Source organism: Suricata suricatta, chromosome 2 (genome assembly GCF_006229205.1).
Source record: "Suricata suricatta isolate VVHF042 chromosome 2, meerkat_22Aug2017_6uvM2_HiC, whole genome shotgun sequence".
NCBI lineage: Eukaryota > Metazoa > Chordata > Mammalia > Carnivora > Herpestidae > Suricata > Suricata suricatta.
Genome location: NC_043701.1, coordinates 50,004,257 through 50,015,507, shown reverse-complemented (window position 1 = coordinate 50,015,507; position 11,251 = coordinate 50,004,257). Strand labels below are relative to the sequence as shown.

The window sequence follows — 11,251 nt, the reverse complement described above, 5'->3', positions numbered from 1 at the left end:
CAAGCCTAGAACAGCCCTGCTGCTTGTCTTTCGTAGAGGAGTTGCAGCAGGTGATGAAAAAGGAAGTGGGCAGGATTCAGACGGCAGGGCCGCCCGCTTCTGCACCTTCCCGTGGCCCCTGTGTCCACCTTGAGGAGGACATGAGCCTGTGCTCTCTGCCTGCACCTGGGCTGAGTTGGAGGAGGGTCTCTGTGGGCTGAGGTGAGCATTGTTGTCTGAGGGCCCTGGGAACGACGATGTGGGCTTGGATCTGGGCTCCAAGCATGAATTTTAGGTAAACTTGGCCTTGTGAGAAGGCAGAGGTCCGCGCTTTCATTCCCAGCCTGCCTCGGGGGCCCTTGCTTATACTGCGGGGGGAAGACTCAAAACAGTGAGGGACCTGGGGCCCAGGCAGCCTCCCTCTGCTCCTACGATCTCCACCGCCAGGATCTGTCTCCGTGCTGGGCTGACCTGCCAACTAGAAGCCTGCGCCTCTTGGCCGTCTTCCTTGTTCTGCTCCTTGAAGAAATTTTTAGATTAAGTCTCCCTGAAAAAAAAATCCCGTGTGTCTGTTTTTAAAAAATACTGTAGTTTTGGGTACAGAGCAGAAAATTCACGATCGGTCGAATTCAAGGTGTTCAGTGATGGCCTCTTTGACTTTTCAGCTTTGGAGCTGGGCATGAGGCTGAGCCGGAGCAGGGTGCCGTGGGGAGCAGGGTCCCCGTGACCGGACCGGCACTGACACCTGGTTCTCACCTGGGTCCTCTCGGTCAAGCCAAGGCAGCTGGTGAACCAGCAGAGCCCGAGCGAGCCCCTGACAGGTAAGGTCTGTCTGGTATTTACCCGGAGGTAGGAGTTTCTCTTTGGAGAAGCATCTGGTAAATATTGATTGAGCCGAGATCAATACATGCGGGTCGCTGCTGGCAGGAGCCTAACAGTGGATGCTTTCTTCCCATGTTTCTGCAGGGCCTCTCTGCACCTGTCTCTCTGTGTCCCCTCCCCTCTTCTCCCTTGGGCCCCCCTGGGCTCTGCAGACCACCCTCTACGCCTCTCCCTCTCCAGCTGCCCCCCCACCCCGCCTTGGTGCTCTGTCAAGAAGGGGTGAGGATGCCTTCCTGGGTTGTTCTGAGAAATGCACCCTGAGCCCTGGGAAGTAGGCATCTATTGCGTGTGGTAACAGCCCAGAACAGAACAGGGGGCCACTCCAGGTTTTGTCTTCTGATAGAGCTTGTGCCCAGTTTGCCCTACCTTAGCCCTGGTAGTGGGGTGCCCGTAAATAATGAGGGTCTGGGGCAGGTGCTACACCTGAGCGTGGACCTTCTCTTCTGTCCCGGTCGCCTGGGGTGCGGGGTTCTTACTGTGCTGTCTGCAGGGCTGCGATGTTAGTGGGAGAGCTGAGGCCACAACTGTCTTCCAGCAAACAGGCCTGCTACAGCCTTTGCTCCCAGAGAGGACGGTGTGGGTGTCGGAGACTCTATCAGTCAGTCCAGGCTGCTGTAACAAATATCCCGGACAGGGCAGCTTGAACAACAGATGTGTGTTTGATCATAGCCCTGGAAGCCAGAAGTCTGAGATTCTTCTAAAGCCTCTCTCTTTGGCGGGTAGATGAATGTCTTCTCCTCTGTCCCTGCGTGGCCTTCTTCCTGTGTGCATCTGTGTCCTGCTTTCTTTCTCTTCTAAAGACATGAGTCCTCTTGATTAAGGCCTGCCTGAGACCTGGTTTACCTTAATTACCTCTTTAAAATTTTTTTTGTAGCATTTATGTTTGAGAGACAGAGTGAAATTGGGCAGAGAGAGAGGGAGACACAGAATCTGAAGCAGGCTCCAAGCTCTGAGCTGTCAGCACAGAGCCCGATATGGGGCCCCAACTCACAGACCCCGATATCTTGATCTGAGCCAAAGTCGGACGTTTAACTGACTGTGCCACCCAGGTACCCCAGATGCTGAGTAACATTTTAGAATCCTGTTCACATTGTGTTTCTTTTTCTTTGGGTAGTGATCATGAAAGTTGATTTTTTTTCCTGTGGTGTGATCACCCCCCCTCCCCCACCCCCCACCAACCAGTGAGCCCTCATGGAGAAAACCTCCCCCACACGGAGTCCGGGTAATCTGCCTTCCCCTGCTCCTGCCCCCTGTCCTGCTGGGCGAGGCTCACTTCCCGTGAACCGTGATGTCAGACTTTTACGCCCACGGGACAGACTGGCTTCTGTAAACCAGAAATCCTCCACCCTCTTCTCAGAGCAAAGATGAAGAAAAGGGGCAGAAACGCCCTATCTGGCTCTTCATGGAGGCTGCAGAAATAAAAGTGGAGATAGAATGATGGAGGAAATAACCTCACCGTAGCCAACTGTCCCCCATCCCCTTCCGTGTCCCGCACCGGGGCACAGGTGATTTGTCTTGTCTCTGTTTTTATCTCCCTGGGGACCATGTCGCACCTGAAGCCCTGGCAGGCGTGGTACAGAAGGAAGGTACCTGGTGATGTGGGTCGTCTGATGCTCCCACATGGCCCTGGTCATCCTCCATGGCCCCCGTGCTCCTTCCTACTGACCATGCCCCTCATTCGTGCCTTGAGGTTGTTATGCGTGGTGCCGAGACTCCTTGAAGTTTGGGACTGCTTTTGTCCCTGGCACGCTGTTGCCGTGTGGAAGGAAGGCATCCGGGAAAAGGCAAGAAGCGTCCCTGATCATGCTTGTCCCCATGCTTGTCCTAGATTGTCTACTCAGCCTCCACCTCTGGTCCCCATCTTTCCCCTTATCATTTGGTTGTGGCTGTCCTTCAAAGCCGCAAGCCTTTGGCTTCTGACAGCCTCATCAGGGATGTCTTGGTGTGGGCACTCAAGGACACGAAGCTGCATTTCACAGTCATTCCTCCCTTTTGGGGCTTGAAATCTAATTATCCAGGGCAATTTAAGAGTGGGTGACTGCTGGTGTGGAAGCACGGTGTGGGGCATGTCACATGTGCCCTCCAGGAGTGGGGAGTGGGGTCTGGGGCTGGCCGTTCCCCATTTGGATGAGTTTGCATGCTCAGCGAGGTCAGTGGGTATAGTGACTAAGTGGTGGGTCCCTGACGTTTGTTCCAGGAGGGCATTTCCAAAAACGTTGTAGCCACAAAACCCTTTCTTGACCTGAACGCTCACTTATGACCTCTCATGTGTCATGTGTGAGAGCCACTGGGTGCTGGGGGGGCCTGGAGCCTGCTGGATCTAGGGGATGGCTGGGCAGTGGCCACAGCTGCCTTTGTGGTCCATGGTGGCTCTTGTGATGGACTCTCCAGGGATGAGTCCAAGGTAGAGAATCTTAGCTTTTGTATTTTGTATTTTTAAAAATTTTTAAATGCTTATTTGGGGGCAGAAGAGTGTGTATGCAAGTGGGGGAAGGGCAGAGAGTGAGCAAGTGAGAGAGAGAGAATCCTAAGCAGGCTCTGCCCTGTCAGTCCAGAGCCAGACAAGGGGCTCAAACTCATGAACTGTGAGATCATGACCAGAGCCAAAATCAAGGGTTGTACATTAAACCAACTAAGCCACCCAGGTGGCCTGAAAGTCTTAGATTTTTTTTAAAAAGTGAGTATGTATCATTCCGTGGCCTCACACTGCACCCTTAGTCCTGGCCAGAAGATTTCTAGAACGTACTTTCATGGGACATGGAGCAGGGGTCATGCAGGTGTGTGGGCTACGGGCACAGGCCATTCCACAGGGTGGTCTGGCATGTGCTGACCCCACCGGGGACAGGGTGTGACTCCTTACGTCCTCCATGCTCCCCTCCATTACAGAGAAACAATTTGTCCCCTCGTTAGGCTCCACTAACTTGAACATGGTGTATAGTGTATTAGATCAGTTCTCGCTTTTCTGACTTTCCTAGTCATTTGTTAGTTTCAGCAGCACCCGTTTGGTGCCAACTGCTGTCCCAGGTAGGGTGCTGGGGTCTACAGGCTGCCCACAAGCCCTACACACATGAAATGTTCTGGTAGCAAGAAATTCCTTGAAGAACTCGTTTCTCAGGGGCACCTGGGTGGCTCAGTTGGTTAAGCGTCTGACTTCAGCTCAGGTCATGATCTCGGATACATAACCAACTGAGCCTCCCAGGTACCCCGTATTCTCTTAGTCTTGATCCCACAGAGGCCTCTGAGCTTTTCCCACAGATTAGCCATCCTCTGACCCTGGTTTTTAATTGCTTGTTTCTTTCTCGCCCCTGGAGAGTTTTTGGGGGCAGTTGACTTGGGCAGAGTGTTGCACCCCTGTGTCCCTCTGCGGGGTGCACCTCCAGGGTGGGCTGTCTCCCGGCAGCAGAGGTGGCCCCCCCCCGACCCCCCACGTGCAGCAGGAGGGCATGCCTCTGGGCTCCAAGCCTTGCGATACAGGCTGGGGGATGGGGGGGTTAGTTACTGCTGCTACTGGTGTAACCTGTTGAGCAGAACAGGGCTTGGTGTAGGTGGAAGCCATTTCTTGGCCCGGCTGTGTTGACCGGTCGCTCCTCCCTGTTTATGGTATAATTTAAACCCAAACCTTCTGAGAATCTAACTGTAAAGGGGCGGACTTCTGTCTTCCTCATTTCAAGAGCAGAGAGTCCCAATTGTGCCACAGCTTGAGGCCAGCCAGCCACAAAAAGAGGTTTTTTTTTTTTAAGTTTATTGGGGGGGAGGGGTGCGGGGAGGGACGGAGAGAGAGAGACAGAGACAGAGACAGAAAGACAGAGACAGAGAATCCCAAGCAGGCTCTGAGTGGTCAGTGAGGAGACTGACACAGGGCTTAAATTCACGAACCGTGAGATCATGACCTGAGCCGAAACCAAGAGTCGGACGCTTCACTGAGTGAGCCCACCAAGCACCCCCATGAAGAGAGACCTTGGAGGAACTGGCAATCACCTCGGCGTGTGTCTCCATTTCTGGCCTCCAGTTGTCTCTTGGCTTCCATAACCATCGCTTCTGAGTTTTCTGCTTGTTCTTGCTTCTGTCTTTCTCTCCCCTTGTTGCTCCTGTGAGCTGTGTTTCTGCCATGCGCTCCACACTGGAAGCATCCTCACGGCCTCTTGGCAGACCTACTGTGTCCTCCCGTGGGGTGCCCATCTTATTTTATATCTTCCTTGTTTGGGCACTTGACCCAGTGTGCCCTGATGCTGGTGTTGAACCAACCTCCTCGCCTCCGCGTGCTGAGAAGCCAGGAGTGTGGCCCATCTGTCTGCATCAGCCTTGCATCTGATTGAGTTGTTTGCTCTGTAGGGTCCAAAGATGTAGGGGTCTTAGCGCGTTATTCCCTGATGGTGGAAGGCATCTCACTGATCTAACATTGAAGGAAGAAAAACAATCTGTTCACACCCAGCTCAGGGGTCCCTTCGAGATGCAGATCTCTCGCTCTTGTTTATTTCAAGAATGTGTGTGCTTGTCATGGAGGCATTGGTGCGTGTGGTGGCTGCTCAGATACCCTGGCCGGTCCCAGCCGGGGTCCTCACAGTGCTGGCATCTGCGGTCATCTCATTCCAGGTGGCCACTGACCTTGTTGTGGGAGTGACAGGTGGTTTTCACTTGTGCTCTGGACATCTCGGGTTTATGCTGTGACCGTTGGGGTCCCGTGTAACCTTCTTAGCAGGTGGTTTCCCTATTGGGGTATCGCCGCAGGACTGCATGGGGCCGGGTGGGGTGACCCCTGCCTGCTGGGTCCAGCCAGCACCACCTGAGCCTTGTTGCAGCATGAAGCCCCCACCTTCCTGGAGCACTGCCTCCTTGTAGCCACAAGCAGGGGAGAGTCAGCTCCCCTCTTCACGTCCTCTCAGCGCAGGGTGAGGGGTGTGGAGGATGTACATGCATGGCCTTATTACTTGCTGGGGCTCACTCAGCCCCCACTTGTCGCTGCTGGCATGGAAGGCAAGGGTGAGGGGAAGAAATGCCTGCTAAGCCCACCTCTTCCTCGTTCTCTGTGCATCACGGGATTGGAAGGCTTTGTATCACGTTAAAATGTGGAGTATTGACAAGTTCCCGAGGACTTTGGGTATTTGAGTACTTAAGTATAAGCTAGCAGGCCTTAAATTTTTTTTAAGAGTTAATGTTTATTTACTTTTGAAAGAGAGAGTGAGAGTGAGAGAGAGAGAAAGAGAGAGAGCAAGCGAGCGAGCAAGTGAGCACGGGGGAGGGGCAGAGAGAGAGGGAGACCCAGAATCCGAAGCAGGCTCCAGGCTCTGAGCTGTCAGCACAGAGCCCAACGTGGGGATTGAACTCATGAATGTAAGATCGTGACCTGAGCCAAAGTCAAATGGTTAACCAACTGAACCACCCAGCGCCCTCCCCATTTTTTTAATGTTTATTTATTTATTTTGAGAGAGCACAAGCAGGGGCGGGATAGAGAGGGAGAGAGGGAGACAGACAATCCCAGGCTGGCAGCACAGAGCCTGATGCCTGGCTCGATCTCACGATCCAGGAGATCAATACCTGAGCCAAAATCAACAGTCCGATGCTTAACTGACTGAGCCACCCTGGTGCCCTAGTGGCAACAGGCAGTAACAGCCTCAAAATCAATTTGGACGGTTGCGGGGGTGTAAGATAAGCCTCTGGGATCTCAACCAGGCTTCTGCTGTTCCGCTACAGCGGCCGTAGGATACTAGCTTTACTGCACGTGGACTTCCCTCTAGGCTTGTGGGAAAGTGTGTTCTTCCTTCCATCCCCCTCTTGGGATGTCATTTCCTCCTGCCAAGGGCCCGGGTGTCTGCCTGGGGAGGCGGCTGTGGTCTACAGGTCATGTGCGTTCTGGGCTGGGAGGACAGGGGCCCAGGCAAGTCAAGGTGATGAGACGTCAGGAGAGCGGTCTCTGTCTCAAGGTTGGGAGCTCCACGTGCATGGGTAGCATCTCGTTAATTCTTGCTCCATCCAGTCTGTAGTGTCAGAAGCAAACCACTGGGGATGCTCTAAGCCTACCCTTATGTATTTTACTCATGTTTTCAATAGTGAAGGATGATCCCTGGCCTTATGTGTCTTCTCAGACAGCCCAGACTGGTCTGGAGGGCCCCTCCTTCTGGTCAGCAGTGAGTTATCCTGGGATATGGGGGTCAGTCCAGGCTGAATGTGGGGCCTGGGTGACTCATTGTCTATGGTGGCTGATGTCTTTGCTCTCCTGATAAAGGAGTCAGCATCATCAGACTGGAAGTCTTGTGTCTTTGTGATATAAAACAGAGCTCTTCCGGAATCAGTATTGGACATGGCTGAACTCAACGGACGCTGGGCAGTAGTTGTAGGAAGCCTAGGTTTGGTAATTGCCATAGATTTCTGCCACTCTTGGGTGTTTAGAATCATGGCTGGTGTACTCCAGCACTCCTAGGTGTCTCAGCCCGGGGGCACCTCTTGTCAGGCTCCACAGTTTGCAGTCATGGAAGCTTCTTTTGAACAGAATCGCCCCGAGGTGGATGCATGGATGGACAGTGACAAGGAGACCTTCCCGTGTGCACCTGCTTCCATAGAAAAGAGAAAAGCGAGACTTTCACATGCACACCTGCTTCCGTAGAAAAGGGAAAAGAAGCAAGGAGGAAATCTCTTTCTTGCTCTCCAGTCCTTATCCAGACATGGTAGCTCATTCAGCTTTCCAAGTAGCTTCACAGAGGAGTTTTGAGAGCAGCATTGACCGGGCCGTTGCCCGTGGCTGTCTTAAAAGTTGTGCCGAGGACTTCGTGCTTTGGCACCTGCCAAGAGAGCTCGGTTCCTAGGGTAGCACAGGGAACTCCTTGCAGGCCGCTTCCCCACAGGTAGATGCCACAGGGCCTTCATGTGCCCCTGACATTCCAACTGTCAAGCAAGAGATGTTTCTCCTGGGAGTGGAGGCAGGCTGGCATCGTGATTACTGACAGAGTGGCCGGGCCTGCGGGCTGCTGCACAGTGTTCTGAGTCGAGGGGGGCGGTTCCTTTTTTCTGAGTTCACAGTATTGATGAAAGGAAGACGAGGGATGTAGTCACATGTGGACATGTGATGGGATTTACGATAACAAGTACCCACTGATGGAACGGCTCCATCGAAACATCCCATGCCTTCAGGAGCAGCAGGTCTGGGTCCCGAAGATGGGCCGGGGGCGGGGAGAGGAGGGTGGCTTTCCAGATGTGCTCCTCGTCCTGTCGGGGCTTCTTCTGTCTCATCACTTCGTGGACAAGCAAGTTAATGTCTGTGGGTCCAGAGGGAGTGTGATGAATGTCGGGGGCTCCCTCCACTGACGATTGCTTTCTTAGTTATTGTGAGTTTTAGAGACAGTGGTGGAACATGTTGCTTCAAAAATGACCGATCCTGCCAATTGCAAACTTCAGAAGAAAAACTCTTGATGGTTTGTTATTTTTTCTTAAGTATATTTATTTATTTTGAGAGAGAGAGAGGAGTGAGGGACAGAGAGAGAAAGTCCCAAGCAGGCTGACAGCACAGAGCCTGAAGCAGGGCTCAAACTCATGAACCCTGAGAGCATGACCTGAGACGAAATCTAGAGTCGGATGCTCAACCAAGCCACTCATGTGCCCCTATGTGGTTCGTTGTGACTCCCTTAGTGTAGGACTAGTGTGGCCAGAGGAGATACAAATCTTTTTTTTTAACAGAACAATTTTGAAATTCCATTTTATGATTAGGCCCTAAAGAATTTTGTAATAAAATCCAGGCTGCATGGAAAAGAGATTAATGCATTTGTACGCCTCTAGAACGTTGCAGTTTGAACAATTTTTAGGGTCATCTATGTTGTAGAGACTCATTTTGACCTTTTTTTTTTTTTTTTAGGCGGGAGAAGCAGAGTTTCTAAAAAAGATGTATTTTGTTTTCACACGTCTTCCTGAAGCAGGAGTCCGGACTTCCCATCGTGGTTGTGAAAGAAATGCCTTAATAGCTTTTTTTCTTTTTGGGGGGTGGGTCTCACCTTGTCCATGAGATCAGAGCTGTTCTCCCTCAGGGTCTGTGAGGCTGGAACGGAGATGGTTATATTTCTACCTGGACCAGCCTCCATTCCCCCACATCTGTGCCTTCCACCCCACCTCCTCTCTCCCCCTCTCCCCAGTTTCTACCACTCGCCCAAGCTCAGCCCCTTCCCTTTCTGATGTGGCCTTGTTAATACCTGTCTACATAACATGTAAACGCCATGCGGTAATTTCAGCGAGGCACATGCTGTCCCTTCTGGCCCCAGAGGCAGGCGTGCCCCCACTTGCCATCAAGTTCCTTCCAAAGGGTGGTGGGTGTCCAGGTTGGTTTGTCCGGCTCCCCCCTCCTTGCCCTGCGCTTAATAATGTCATATGTATCCGCCTGCAGAGATTGGAAGCCTCTGCCCCCCTACGAGCCATATTTTGCTCATCTTGTCCAGATCGAACCCTTAAGGAGATACATTCTCTTACAGGAAAAACCTTGGTGTGTGAGCATAATTTATTCTGAAAACAGGTTAACATCCAAAGCGCTCATATGTGGAAGCGAATTTAAAAAAACCATTGGCTCAGTTGTGATCACGTGACATTTGGCGTCACATACGACTCATATCGCAAGACATCGCTTATTTATCAAGTAAACATTTACTAGAAATGTTTGCTCTTCTGTGGAACCTTCGCAGGACAAGTTCCTCACAGTCCAAGCTTTTACTGTATAATATTTGGGGCTCAGTGGTGTCTAGACCGGAAGGATTTTTAATGGGGGTAAATGGAGGCTTTATCTCAGAGAAGTTGTGGAGGAAGCCAGCTGGTGACCTGCTGTGTCCCAGACAGACTGGCGGCATGGACGGAAAGACCACAAGGGGAGAGGCTCAGGGGTCAGGAGCACGTGGGCCATGTCCAGCAGGTGCGCCCACCCACGGGACACAAGCTGGTGGGCGCGGGGCTGGAACCTGGCCTTGGCTCCACTCTGATGTGGCTGTGGCTCCTCACAAGGTCACAAGAATTCAAGCCAAAGGCCGGTGCCTGTCCTGACCTTCCTGTCACATTCTCAGAAGCTGGAGGGACCTACTGGTGACATAGGTGGGTTTTATGAGCCCCTGGATGGTTTTTTTCCTCCAGTTCTCCTTTACGGCTTCATGGAGCCACATGGTGCAGAGGGTGGAAGTGAGATGAAGTGCCTTCCAGACGCGGTTTGACCTTCTCTGTAGCCCATTCTTCCCCCTCCTCCCTCGATGGCCTCCACCTCCTCTCCCGCTCCTCCCTCCCAGTGTCTCTGCCCTGTCAGAGCTGTTTTGGAGTTCCTGGTGGCATGGGAGTGGAGGGCAGTGTGGCATGGGGGGTCCTTGACTTTAAGAGACCCACCCTGGCTTCTCTGTTGGGAAGCTTGGAGCAGAGCAGCTGGGAATGGGGACCAAGTACTTGGACCAGACATGGTGGGGGGCGGCGATTGAGGTCTGGGGGGCAGGTGTGTGGAAGAGAGAACGGGGTTGCAGGTGATATATGATCTCCACCTGAGCCAGTGTGTGGAGGACATTTGCGTGCACTGATTGGGAGAAGCAGAGGGGACCTCTGAGGGTGGACACATGGGTCACAGAGGCCTGGGGGGGGAGTCGTTACAACAGACCTGTGGCGCAGACAGGAGTGGGGTGTGTGCTGATGGGAGTTGAGTGCCAGGTCCCAGAAGAGACATAGGGGATAGTTCCAGGGATGGAGAGGAAGGTGCTCACTCTGGAGGGAGGTGAGAAGGGGGTCTGAGGACTGCGTGATGGCCCCCAGTACTTAGAGATCTCAGTGTGGGGAGGTCACTGCTGTGGAGACCAAGTAGGGGCACATGGGTGAGGTGGCGTCCTAGGAGGTGTTCATGGGCACTGTGTCCAGCCTGAGGCTATGTGGGATGCAGGCGGCCTGGAGCCTGGATTCTGCAGGATGCAGGTTCAAGAGCACAAGGACAGGGCCGGCCGGGCAGATTTGGGGAGTGGGAAGTACAGCATGTGGTTGGAGAAGTCATGACATGTTGGGAGTATTTTCCCATATAATTTCATAGCAGCATTCGAGTCGAATCAAATTGGACACCCCCACACATCACGTGACACGCACACATATATGTGGTGTTACACACACACATTGGCATCCTTGTGATGGATGGACGTTTAGAGTGTTCAGATCGTTTCCAACTTCCCTGGAAAAAGATGCACCTTTGTGTCCAGCTAACATAGATTGGGATCAGTAAGGAGGTTGGAGGGCCGAGGTACCCAGCAGATCCTCAGGGCACTGGGGTCGCTCGAGCCTTATTTCCCCGCTTTTCCCTCTGGCCACCCCTTGCACGTTACCTGGATGGTTCTTTACAGTGCTAGGTCGCTGGGCTGTGGTGGGGGGCCCTGGGGCCAGGATTTTGGAAGATGCCTCCTAACAT

General features: G+C 52.9%; 1 protein-coding gene across 7 annotated transcripts in view; it reads left to right on the top strand.

Annotated features, from left to right (window-relative positions):
* Positions 1–644: 644 nt before the first annotated feature.
* Positions 645–11,251, top strand: part of GRB10 (growth factor receptor bound protein 10) — a 133,929-nt gene continuing 123,322 nt past the window's right edge. For 6 of the 7 annotated variants that reach the window (XM_029926214.1, XM_029926206.1, XM_029926196.1 and 3 more), the window contains exon 1: positions 645–800. The gene's annotated coding sequence lies outside the window, so the exon portion shown is untranslated. Of the gene's footprint in view, positions 801–8,704; positions 9,919–11,251 lie in introns of all 7 variants that reach the window. The other variant, XM_029926188.1, reaches the window with a different exon arrangement.